This window comes from Prosopis cineraria, unplaced genomic scaffold (genome assembly GCF_029017545.1).
Source record: "Prosopis cineraria cultivar Desert tree isolate PC_DT_omini unplaced genomic scaffold, ASM2901754v1 PC12, whole genome shotgun sequence".
NCBI lineage: Eukaryota > Viridiplantae > Streptophyta > Magnoliopsida > Fabales > Fabaceae > Prosopis > Prosopis cineraria.
The window spans coordinates 27,047,060-27,061,227 of NW_026555343.1; the positions used below are offsets into that span (position 1 = coordinate 27,047,060).

Here is a 14,168-nt window from a genome sequence, read left to right on the forward strand (position 1 = left end):
TCTAATAGAAAGGATTACCCATGTTCCACAACTTTATTCAAGTTTCTTTCACTATTAAACTCGTCATATGGAAGAATCTACATCAAATTAGCAAGCTAAGGTCAATTTCATCATTGATAAAATGCCAATTATAGCAATTTTACACTCAATCACTACCACTTTCTCTATTCATACTTATTCATGCGTATTATGACCGATTATCATTCAATACAAGTATTAACCTTTATCTAGTCAGATTCCTCAAATTACTTTCTCTCTAAACTAGGCTCAATTGAGCCTATAGCTTTAAAGCTTTATCTTTTTGACTTAAACCAGTCACAAAGTATTAGTTTCATCTTAAAGGACCTTTCTATTACTATAAGGTAAGAAATCAACTCCTTAAAACTCTCAAATTCAATTTCTCAATAGTTAGAACTAATAAAAAGCATGATAGAATTTGAGGTTAAGATAGTACGAGACTTACCCAATAAGTGACCGGTTGGAAACTTCCATGCCAAGACTCTCTTTCTTTAATTTCCTTTCTATTTTCACGAGCTACACACGTCTCATTTATTTGATTTTTGTCCCATGCATCACAGCACATGCAGCCTCAGCTGCGGCTCTTGGCACAGTGAGGAAACTTGTTATTGCACTTACTCACTCTGGTTTGCAAGCCTATTCTCCCACTCATATCTATCCACACATTATCTAAATGAGTCAAAATAACATTTCACTATTTAGAATTCTAATCTCACATTAAATTACTAATTTTTTTCATAATCAATTATTAATGTAGGATTAGAAATTCGGGATGTTATAGTTATCATCATTTTCATTCATTTTTTTTCTTTTCTTGATTCCTTTATTTCTTCTGCAAGTTTTTCTTTCATATATAGAAGCTTCCTCTTTCACAACTTCTGAAACCTAATTTTTGTGTTTTTGATCCCTATTAAAATACTTTTAGTCCTTATTTTCTTTACTTGAATGAAAATCTAGCATTAGTGTTGGATTCTCTGCCACTTAACGGCATCAACTATCATGAATGGTCTCATTCTATGCATCTTGATTTGTTCTTTTCCTTCGCCAGTGCTGATTGATCCTCTATTTCATGCTTGGATGCACTGTAACATGATGGTGCAGTCCTAGCTCACCAAATCTAGGACTCCTGCAATTATTCAGAGCCTTCTTTAAATCGATAAAGCATATGATATTTGGAAGGATCTCCATGATTGTTTCTAGCAAGATGATATGTTTCGTTTGGTTGAACTTTAAGAAGAGCTTTGTAACCTTAAACAAGTCAATCTCTTTGTGAGTGAATATTTCACTCATAGATATGTTTTGTTTGGCTGAACTTCAAGAAGAGCTTTGTAACCTCAAACAAGGCAATCTCTTTATGAGTGAATATTTCACCAATCTCAAAATACTTTAGGATGAATTGCTTACTATATGTCCTCTTAAGGCTTGTACCTATAATCCTGTTTGTCAATGTGATGGTGGCCATTTTGTGAAAGATTGTTTAGATCAAGATTACACTATTTATTTTCTCTGTGGCCTCAATGATAAATTTGCTTCAATCAAATCTCAAATCATAATTCTCGATCTTGTTCCTCTTGTTACAAAGGCTTTTTCTCTTCTTCAACAAGAACGTGAGATGTCTATCGATCTTGTTTTGAAAGATATTACAGCACGTGTTCCTTTTATCTCTGGGAAAACTTTGCCTCAACCTTTTAACAAAGTTTTCACTTATTATGGCAAACCTTGACACACTATTGATACTTGCTACAAGAAGCATGGCTTTCCTCTTGGCTTTAAATTTTGAAATACTACTTCAGTCAATAATGTTTCTACTAAACCTTCTAGTATAGAGAATAGTAACACTATATCTCTATCAACTTCTCATGTTGTATTGCCTTATTTACTTCTAACCAATATCAGAAGTTTTAACTCTTATTTAAAATGTCTTTGGTTCTAATACCAAGTCTCCCCCATCGTCAATCATGTTTCTACTACACCCATCACAGGTAACCATTTTATTAGTTCCTTTTCAACATCCTATGCCACTTGGATCATTGATACTGGACCTACAGATCACGTATGTTCTTCAGTAGCTTTATTTATGAGCTATTCTGCTATCTCTCTTATCATCATTACTCTACTGGATAGTTCTTGTGTTGTAGCTAGTCATAAAGGCACTATTATTCTTAGTGATTCTCTTATTCTTTATTATATTCTTTATACCCCTACCTTTATTTTCAATATCATATCTGTTCATAAGCTTACCATCTCCAACACTTGTTATCTCATTTTTCTTTTTACCCTTTGCATCATACAAGCCCTCTACCCTTAGAGGATGATTGGTTCAGTTGAGTTAGAAGGTGGGCTATATCTTTACAAGCAAGCAATACCTTCACCTTCTTATGCTTGCCCTTCTGTCAACAACATCCAAACTTCATCCTTTCGATTATGGCACTTTTTTCTTGGCCATCTCTCCAGAATATTCTACATGTTCTCTACTAAGAATTTTATTTTATTGATTCTTCTGTTTCTCATTCTCTTTGTGATATTCATCATTTTGCCAAACAAAAACATCTTCCTTTTCCTGTAACCATTACTATGTCTGATAAAGCTTTTTCTTTGCACACATGGATATCTGAAGACCTCACTCCACTTTGTCAGTTCATGGTCATGAATACTTTCTCACAATTATTGATGATTATGCTTGTTTTACATGGATTGTACTAATGAAAAGTAAATCTGAAGCTCATGTACATATATAAAATTTTATTTCTCTTGTTCAGACTCAATTTTCTACTACTATTTCTACTATCCAATCTGATAATGGTTTGAGTTTCATCTGAATTCTTTCTTTGCTTATAAAGGCTTATTCATTAGACTAGTTACTTTGAAACACCCCAACAAAACGGCCTTGTTGAATGAAAACACTAACATATTCTCAATATTGTTTGAGCTATTTTATTTTAGTCTAAATTATCCAAGTCTTATTGGTCTTATGTTGTTCTCAATGCTGTGTACATTATAAATCACCTACCTTCTCCTCTTCTTAACAATACCATGCCCTTTCACAAATTATATAACCACCTTCCTTCTTTTGATCATCTCAAAGTTTTTGGTTGTCTCTATTATGCATCCACATCTGCCACACATCGTACTAAATTTTACCTTCATGCTCGCAAGTGTTTTTATCTTGGGATTCCTCATGCTACTAAAGGTTTTATATTACTTGACCTTCATACCCAACATATTTTTACTTTTCAACATGTTGTCTTGTATGAGTCTGTGTTTCCTTTTATCCTATTTGACATTCCTTCTTCCCCATTTCCTTCTCTTAATGGTGTTTTTGACTCTCTCATTTACTCTGATTTACCTTTTGCTTTATCTCCTTCTTTATTATTTCTTCTTATACCCCTTTCTCCCCCCCTTTGGGCTTCTTCTTAACCTTATCAGCCCCCACGGTACTTGCAAGATTATCATTGTGCCCTTCTTAACTCAATTCATTCATGTTCTCTTTATAAAGGTATATATCATCCACTTTCCTTTGTTCTTTCATATTCTAACCTTTTAGAGAATCACAAACATTTTTGCTTATATATTACTACTACATCAAAACCATTCTGCTCAAGCTATTAAGCATGAAGAATGGTGCAATGCTATGGTAGCTGAGGTAGCATCTTTAGAACAGAATAACGCATGGATTCTTATACCCTAACCACCTAACAAAAAGCCCATTAGGTGTAAATGGGTTTTCAAGTGCAAATATAAGTCAAATAGTGAGCTTGACAAGTATAAAGCACGTCTTGTGGCTAAAAGGTATACTCAAGTTGAAGGCTTGGATTATTTTGACACTTTTTCTCCTATTGCCAAGCTTACTTCTATTCGCCTTTTTTTAACACTTGCTGTAGGTAAGAATTGGCATCTCAAGTAGTTGGACGTCAATAATGCTTTCCTGTATAGTGACTTGGATGAGGAAGTATACATAGAATTACCTTCTAGTTTTCCTAAAGTTGCTCTTAATATGGTGTGTAAGCTTTAGAAGTCTCTTTATGGACTTAAGCAAGCTAGTCGACAGTGGTTTCATAAACTTTCTATTACTGTGCTTTCTTTTGGATATATAAAGTCCAAGTTTGACTACTCTCTTTTCATGAAGCATTCTGGTGTTTCTTTCGCTACCTTACTTGTCTATGTCAATGATATCTTGATTACTAGTAATGACATCAATGAAATTAATTCTATTAAAGTAAGACTCGATGATGCTTTCAAAATTAAGGACCTTGGTGATTTTAAATATTTCTTGGGATTGGAAGTTGCTCGTAGCTCCATAGGAATTCATATTTTTTATCTCGTATTTCTTTCCCATAGAAACAAAGCTAAAGATAATGGTCATTGCTATTAAAATTAATGGGGAGATTTCCAATTAAGGCCATCACAAGAAATACATCTATACGAAAGGCTTAAAGAAATATAAAATTCATCTGCAAGTCCAACGGCCCTTCATGTAATTAAACTATTAACTGAAATGATGAAAATACCCTTATTTCTTTTTCTTTTCAAGTGTCACCATTGTTGGAGCTACTGCATTGGCTGTTGAAGCTCTGTTACTAGTAAGGGACCACCACTGCTAATGGCCATCCCACTGCTACCAGTCACTTGAGCTCTAATGCAGGTGTTGATGTAACATTCTGAATTATAATTCAAGAAAACTAGTTGCTAATTAGGGATAAATTAGTAATTGATGGATTGATTATGGTTATGGATGAAAGATTGATGTTTTGTGTTGAATGGTTGGTTTGGATACGGGATTGGATAGTAGAACAGTGATTCGAGACAAAACATATGAGCATTAGTAAGATTAGCCTTATTGTGCCATGTTTCATAAATTCATAGCATGTGCTGCCTGCACCGCGATACATGACATAAAATTTGAATAAGTTAGATCATGATAGCTCATACAATTAAAAGGAAAAGGAAAGGAAAACACGTTTAAGGGGAGAGAGGAAGGTTTGTCTGCTAGGGCTTCAATTATCCAAAGTTCAGGAGTTTGCTTCAGTTAGCAACTTGCTAAGTAAGTATTATACAGCTTTGTGTTGTGTTTTTACCCTAATTTCTTTAAGTTTTGTTAGTAAAAAAATTGAATCAGAGACTTTTAAGGAGTTGAAATCTAAGGGAGGTTTAAAAAAGGCTTTCTTGTGTAAAACTAAAGTTTTGTGATTGGTTTGAAGTTTAATGGTTGAATTGTTAGGATATAAGCATAATTAACCTAAATTATTAGGTTAAAAATGAAGAAAAGGGGGATAAATGGATTAGAAAGGTGTTTTTGTTAATTGAGTAGCCTAAGGAAAAATGACTATAAAGAAAGGATTATATGAATTCAAAGGGTGTTAATTGATTTGTTTTATGCATTAAGGGATTTAGCTTAGCCAAATTAATACTTGTGTAAATATTGGAAATTGAGTAAGGAATGTTTGTTGTGTAGAGTGAGCATTCAAGGATTGCTCGTGGGAGTTGAATTGACTTGAAAAGTTCAAATCAAATAGTAACCCTTAATAGTAAGGGTAAAAGGTAACTAAAGTAATCATTTTACTTGTTAGTTTGTTAAATTATTTGTAAGTATTTTGTATAACTATATGCATTGTATTTATGAACTAATAGAGTAGCATTATTGTGAAAGAGTTATGTTAGATATGGCAATACACCTAAGGGAGTGAATTGGGTGTTTGAGGAATTTATAGTTCTTTCAAAACCTTTTCAACAAAACTGTGTTTAAAGGAAAATTTAGGTAAATTTAAGTTCTAAACTTTGTGTGTAAGAATGCTAAAGTTATTTTCACAAGCTCAATATGTGTAAGAGTGTTTAGAAATAGTCTCTAAGTACAAGTTTGACTAAGAGCAAGTAGAAATATCAAATTCAATTTCATACACTAAAATATAGTATTAACTAAGGTCGCTAGAAATATAAAGAGATAAGGAAAGAGAGATTGCAAACAATAATTTATCTTGGTTCAACTCCTCTTCTTGAGCCTATATCTAGTCCCTAAGCTATTGCTTGAGATTTCTTTACTGTAACACAAGCTTAAGTGGGTGCTTGCCACCATAGTGTAACCACAAGTTTGGTTTGGATACTTGTGAGCCTTTTCAGCAACTCACTTTACAAGTAAGCTTCTTTTCCTAAGAGAACAACCTCTCTCGATTATAAAGGAAATATCTCCCTCATCTTTACAATAGTTTTGAATATGTAAATTACTCGATTGAATCTCTCTCTTAGAGTAATAATGAACACAATAAAGCTCTAATACTCAAATGATGAATATATAAATGATATTGGCTCAAGAACAATGATTTTCATATAATAAGAGTAATATGAACATGAATTTCATATCTTAATAATTTCTAAGGTTAATCTCATGTTAAGATGAGTTTGGAGTATTAAATTTATAGCTCATAGAGTGAAATAAGTATTAGAGACATCATATGACTATTTACAGATGTTGCACATTGATTACAGTCGTTGGTGCAAAATTTTGTGAGCAACCATTACTAATTCATGTGTGTTTTAGATGTTTTACAAGCAAAGATGACATATCATGCGTGCTTTGGAAGTGCTTCGTGCGTGTCTTGGACTTCCATATGTATAGGTGATATATCTTCCTTAAGAACCTAACAAATCACGCAAGAAATGGCATATGGTAGTGCCTAAAAGACAAATCACATGTGTTTTGAAAGTTCTTCATGTGCGTTTTGGACCACAAGTTATAGAATGAGAAACAAGGCTTTGACAGACATTTCACACATGTGTACAAGGTGTTTCATGGGTGATTTAGACTCTTAGGCTATTTAAAGACAAATCACGTAAGGGACTAGGGTGTATTCAAGCTTGATTTAGACTCTAGAGGCTATTTAGTATGAAACAAGGCTTCTGGGTGCAATTTCACACATGCATACAAGGTGTTTCACTCATGATTTAGACACTGATGCTAAATCATACATGTGTCTTAGTTGCTCTCATGCGTGATTTAAAGGGTTCACTATACATAACTTCATAATATTCTAGCTCACTTAATACAACTTCAAATTTTACAAATTATATATCGTTGGAAAGATCTTGAAGTCTAGTTTCCAATGAAAAATTTTCACACTTAAATTCAATGTAACTTTTGAGATATGATCAAAAGAATGAATAAAAGTCAAGACTAAAAGCTATGTAGAATCAATATCTCAATGCTCAACTTCTAAAACTCATATCTTTTTCAATATAATTCCTTTTGAATAAATAAGTTATCATTAAAAAGCAATTGGAGTCTATTTTCAAAAGAGATATGTTCTACATTAAAATGATTTTTTTAATAAGAGATATGATACGAAACATGACAAAAGGTCAAAACAGATTTTCTACATAATTGCCTTTTCAAATATTAGACTTCAAGTATTCATGACTTTTTTAACTTAACTCTATTTTGAGTAAATAGAACAACTTTAAAAACTTTATAGAGTTAGTAATTAAAACATTTAAACCTTTGTGACACATATATGATGAAAGATGAAAACCATAATTATATAAAATTATATCTCATAATTTCTCTTAAGAACTAAAATGCATGTTTTGATTTTAGATATCTTGAGCTAGTATTGCATATCTAAATCAATTCATTTAACATAAATACTTCTAGCCTAATGATATTATACCTATCAAGTCTAAGGTTTTTAAGGTATATCCAAGCTTGTATGAATGTCTTCAATCTTCTTAAGCTCTTCTTAGATAATCCTTCTCTTTATTTTTATATTCTTCAATAATGAGTGTAGTATGCAAATGATGACTTCAACTTTGTTCCTCTTCATACTTACTCTTATGTTTACGTTAGACAACCTTACATGATATATCATGAACCAAATGGTTAGTCCAAGTATCAATTTACATATATTCAAGTTATGAAAGATAAGACTATGAACATTCTTGGATATAGAATCAATTTAAGATAAAAAAAATCATGGTATAAATAACTTTGATGCATACAAATTATTTTTTCAAATCTCATGTAATATGGAGCAATATAAGTAAAAATATTTTAAAGCATTTGTCTTAAAGTCATAGTTAACTATTCTATATATATGAAAATAATTAGACATAATTATAATTAACTCATCTATATTTGTCATTATCAAAACTTAAGCTAAACATAATATCACAAACTATTATGTTTAACAAGTTATGCATACAAGTGTGTGAGTAATACATAAAATGCATGAGAAGAGACATGTGCATTTACATCGGTGAATATACCCTAGACTAGGGTAGGGGATTGCAGCCTTATTCTGTGTAAGGTTAGGAAGTCCTAAAAGTCTTGAGCATAAAGTTTGCTCTACCAAGAAGGTCCTAGGAGAATGATCCATGAGTGTACCCTATATTAAGGTAGGGGGTCATGGTCTTAATTTATATAAGGCTACAAAGTCCTGATAGTCCAAGCATTGAGAATGCTCTGCTAATGGGGACTCATGAGACCACCCATATTGATGATTCACAGATTGTGACAGTGGTTTGGTGGACCTTATTTCATGTAAGGCTGGAAGTCCTAGTTTAAGCATAGAGCTTGCTCCGCTAGGGGGAACCGGGAGTACATAAGCATAGCCATGAATGAGAATGATATTGCATGCATGTATATTTATATCATTCTATTGAAATAATATTGTTTTATCTCTTGTTTATTATTTTTACTTTCTAACTAATAATTAGGGTTTATCTAAGTTATTGGGACATACGTCTTACTTTACTACCTTTGTACACAGGTGAGAAAAGCACGAGAAGGTCAGAAAAGGAAATGAGAATGGAGTAGCTTCTACTGGTAGTGGTATGACTACCTAATTATGTAATAAATATATAAATGTGTTGTTAGAGATTTGAGTTGTCAACTAGGATGCATAAGTATATGTGAATATGTATATGTGATTATGTTGTAAGAACTTGGTTGTGTATATGATATTGTATGTTGCTGAGTGTATCATAGCAGTGGATACATGGGTAGGCCTAGATGCTATCCAAGCAAGTTTATACTATGTTGTATAACTTGTTCTACTAGTTTATATGTGAAATTGATGTTATGAAATGTGTTGTGTGTGGATCATGACCAAATGGTGAGGCTTGGCTCCATTTGTATTAGTCAAGTGTAATTGTCATTCCCGACCATATGGTGAGGCTTAGCCCCATATGTGGAAGTTAGACGATTTAAAGTGAAACAAGTTTATGTGTGTATAGGATTGTATATTTGTGCCTCATATAAGTCCACAAATATATAATGTGGCATTGAGAGGTTAAAATGAGTATTTGATGTGTTATATATGATTTAATATGTTAATCATGTGTATATTATTCTTTTGGACTTAGTTTAAGGCCCAAAGTAGTCTAATAGGACAAGGAATGAGAATTGAACACTTAAGAAGTTAGTTTTGAAAGAAAAAGTGACTTTTTGCACCTATGTGTCTAATTTTAGATTAGACTTTTGAATCATGTCCAAACTTATCTCATTAGATAAAATGTGTTAAAAGCTTCATGTGGGCATTTGAATCACTCTAATCAGACATCAGACATGGAATTGGCGCACGATAGAAGTTCGCTCCTATGAATTGTCATTTAACAGCAAAATTATTGTCATATGCACCATAGTGCATTGTGTGTCATGCTGCGGTGTATGGCATAAAAAAGAGAGTCTGTGGCTTTATATCATATGCCATGGCACATGGTGTTGTGAGTTGCAGCGTATGGCCCCTTTTTTAAAAAATGATTGGTCTTTTCTTGAGTCATGAAACTATGTTTATGCTTTTATTAGCCATCTTATTTGAACATATTTTCTACGAAGTTAGAATCCTTCACTTTGAAAATAAATTTGAGGGCTATTACTTTGATATTGTATTATGAATATATGTTTGGGATGATAAAGTTTAGATGAGTTAAGGGACTTTACAGTCGGTGCCTGCACTCAAATCTTGTTAAAGGGGCCAAGGAAGGACTTGAACCCTTAAACCCTTGACCCCTTGGTGTTGCAAAAGTAGTTCACTATTGACTACTGAAGCTATTTGATAATATAATACAATAGATATATATATATATATATGTTGTAGCTTTTGTTTTCAATCATTAAGATGACTTAATATTAATCATGGATGTATTGTTGTTTATATCTAACTATAACTTATAAATATGTGAACGAGACTCATCCATACATAAAAAGAGCTGTCAACTTTTTAAACTCAATTTTTCAATTTTTTTTAGCAACTTGTTCCTTCAACGTTGACTAGTTATCAATATTCTGTTGGATAAAAAAATATATGTTATAAATTTATCTTTAAAGCATTTTCACAGGCTTTTAGTTAATCATGGACATATTATTGTTTATATCCGAACACTTACTTACTTGTAAATATGTGAACATGACTTGTTTATATATAAAAAAAAAAGTTGTCAATTTTTTAAACCCATTTTTTTTAATTTTTTTCAAAAAGTTTTTTCAACATTGACTAGTTGTCAATATTATATTAAAAAATATATATCTATGTTATCTATCTTTCATGTATTTTCATTGGCTATGGTTAAACATAGACACAATGTTATTCTTATCCGAACAATTACTTGTAAATGTATGAACATGACTTTGTTTACATATTTACAATTTCTGAACAATCACTTATTTCTTTTTTTTTTAAAAAAAAAGTGTCACCATTGCTAGTTGTTAGAGCCATCGTGTTGGCCATTGTAGCTCCATCACTGGCAAACATTGCTAGAGCCACAGTGCTAGTAGCTAGATAATTTAATTACATGAAGGGCCTTTGGGCCTATAGAGGAATTTCTTATTTCTTTAAGCCCTTCATGTAGACATCGTACTTCCAAGGGCCTTAATTGAAAATATCAAAGGTTGGTTGGGAATGCGCATAGAGGATCAATTAAAAAATAAAGATAACCTAGTTATAAACTTTACATGTAGATATCCATCTCTCTATATCATAATAATATGTATGTTCATGTCTCTTATATAATTTTACATTTTTCAAAAGTTGTGACTTATGTGATTCTTAAGATTCATCTTCCCATATATAGAATTTATATCTTTGTTATGATACATTATTTCATAATCAATTGTTGAGACTTTTGAGTTGTAAATCTTTACCCATATATATATATATGGTATCTCATTTGTATTGTGGTTTCAATAAATGGCACGTGATGATGAAAAATTCATGACATTTTGGTGATTTAATTTCGTGGTTAAAAATATCATAGTTTTGAAGGTTAATTGTTCCACTTCGACTGATATAAAAGAGTTGTGTGACTTTGAAAGACTTTTGCTATAATCTTAAATCATAATGTCTAGTGAAATTGATTACTCTCTATATTAAAAAATGTAAGGCATTTTTTGAGGAGTTGGATGTTCAAAAATGTATGGCATTTTTAGTTTTTTGAGGTGTAATCATTGTAATTTTTTCAAAAGTATCCTTATTGATAATGACTTTATATTTATTGTAGGGTATTTAATAGGGGTAAATATAAAAAGGTAGGGTTAGTTTGAAAGTAGTTAACAATGTTATTTGGGGGTGAGATTCAGTTAAAAATACCTTACATTTTTAAACAGATGAAGTATGTGCTATTGAAACAATAAGTAAATCTCTGAGAATAATAATGATCATGATGGCATGGTATCATAAAAATTAACAATTGAAAGTAGTATTTTTAAAACTAGAATAGGTTAGCAAATCATGGTTCTTTTAATGTAAAAAATTAGATGTAATGACCCAAAAATTTAAATTAAATAATTTTTCTTTCTTATTGATATATTATTTAATTATTTTAGTTACAACATAAGAGGAGTATTGGCCTAGTAGAATTTATACTGGTTACTTATTGTTGGACATAATGGTTTGTGATATTATATTTAGCTTAAGTTTTGACGATGACAAATATAAATGAGTTAACTATTCTTATGCTTAATTACTTTCGTATATATAGTAGTGAACTATGACTATAGAATAAGTATTTTAAAATGTTTTTACCTATGTTATTCCATATTACATGAGATTTGAAAAAATGATTTGTGTACATAAAAGTTATTTTATACTATCATATTTTTTCTTATCTTGAATTGATTCTATATTCAAGAGTGATTCAAAATATCATCTTTCATAACTTAGATATATGCATATTGACACTTGGACTAACCATTTTATTCATGATATATCATTTAAGGTTATCCAAATTAAAGATAAGAGTAAGCATGAAGAGGAGCAAAGATTAAGTCATCATTTGCATGCTACACTTATGATTAAAAAACATAAATATAAAAAGAAGGATGATCCAAGAAGAGCTTAAGAAGAATGAAGACATTCATACAAACTTGAATACACCTTAGAAGCCTTGGACTTGATAGGTATAATATCATTAGGCTAGAAATCTTTATGTTAAACTCATTGATTTATATATGAAGTATTGGCTCAAGAAATCTTTAAATATAAACATGCATTTTAGCTCTTGAGAGAAAGTATAAGATATAATTTTCTATAATCATGGTTTTTATCTTTCATCATATATGTCTTATAAAGGTTGAAATGTTTTGTTTACTAACTCCATAAAGTTTTTAAAGTTGTTCTATTTACTCAAAATAGAGTTAAGTTGAAAAGTTCATGAACACTTGAAATCTAAGCTTTGAAATGTGAATTGTGTAGAAAAATTAGTTTTGACCTTTGGTCATATTTTGTGTCATATCTATCACTACAAAGATTATTTTAATGTGAAACATATCTAATTTGAAAATAGACTCAAACATATTTTCAATAGTTTATTTATTCAAAATAAAGTTCTATTGAGAAAGATATGAACTTTAGAAGTTGAGTGTTAAGATATTGATTTTGCACATCCTTTAGTCTTAACCTTCATACACTTTTTTAATCATATCTCAAAATATACCTTGAATTTGAGTGTGAAACTTCTTTCATTGAAAACTAGACTTTGAGATCTTCCAAATGATATATAATTTTTCAAATTTAAAGTTATATCAGGTGAGGTAAGACTTCATAAAATTATAAGCAGTGAAGTTGCAACATCACGCATGAGAGCAGCAATCAACCACACGTGATTTAGCACCAGTGCAAAAGCTCAAGTGAGAGTACTTCTTGACCACACATGAAAATGCACCCAGAAGCTTATTCTCACACTGAATAGCTTCTAAATGGTAAATCACATGTGAAACAACCTGTACCCACACGAGAAATAACCTTCGGAAGCCTTTTTTCACTTAATAAGTTATATATGCAAAATTATGCTTGAGGCACTACCAAAACTTGCGTGATATGTTATTTTTGCTTGAGAAACCTCCAAAACACATGTGAATTAGCACTAGTTACTCATAAGATTTAGCACCAACAGCTATAATCACTGTATAACATCTCTAAACAGTCATTTGATGTCTCTAAGACTTATTTCACTTTATGAGCTATAAATTTAACACTTTGAACTGATTTGAACATGTGATTAACCTTAGAAGTTAATGAGCTATGAAATTCATGATCATGTTACTCTTGTTATATGAAAATCATTATTCTTGAGCTAAGTTCATCTATATCTTCATCATTTGAGTATTTGAACTTCATTGTACTCATCATTACTCTTAGAGAGATTTTTAAGTGAGTGATTCACATATTCAAAACCTTCAAAAAGGTGAGGGAGATATTTTTTTGTAATCAAGAGAGATTGTTCTCTTGGAAAAAGAAGTTTATTAGTAAAAAGAGTTGTTGTAAAGGCTCACAAGTGTTTAAATTGAACTTGTAAATGTATTGAGGTGGCAAGCACCCATTCAAATTTGTGTTATAGTGAAGAAATCTCAAGTAGTTGCTTGGGGATTAGGTGTAGGCTTAAGAGGAGGAGTTGAACTAGGATAAACCATTATTTGCAATTTCTCTTTCCTTAACTCTTTATATTTTTAGCAACCTTAGCTTATACTATGTTTTAGTATTCACAATATAATTTGATATATTTACATGCGCTTACTCGAACTTGCACTAAGAAATTGTTTGTAAACACACATATTAAGCTTATGAAATCAACTTTGACATTCTTACACATAAAGTTTAGAACTCAAGTTTGCTTAAAACTTCATTTGAACACAGTTTTGCTAAAAAGTTTGAAAAGAATTGAAATTT

General features: G+C 31.2%; 1 pseudogene; it reads left to right on the forward strand.

Moving 5' to 3' along the window:
- The window catches only part of LOC129289204 (methylsterol monooxygenase 1-1-like), a 75,323-nt pseudogene that overhangs the window by 16,891 nt on the left and 44,264 nt on the right, over nucleotides 1-14,168 (forward strand).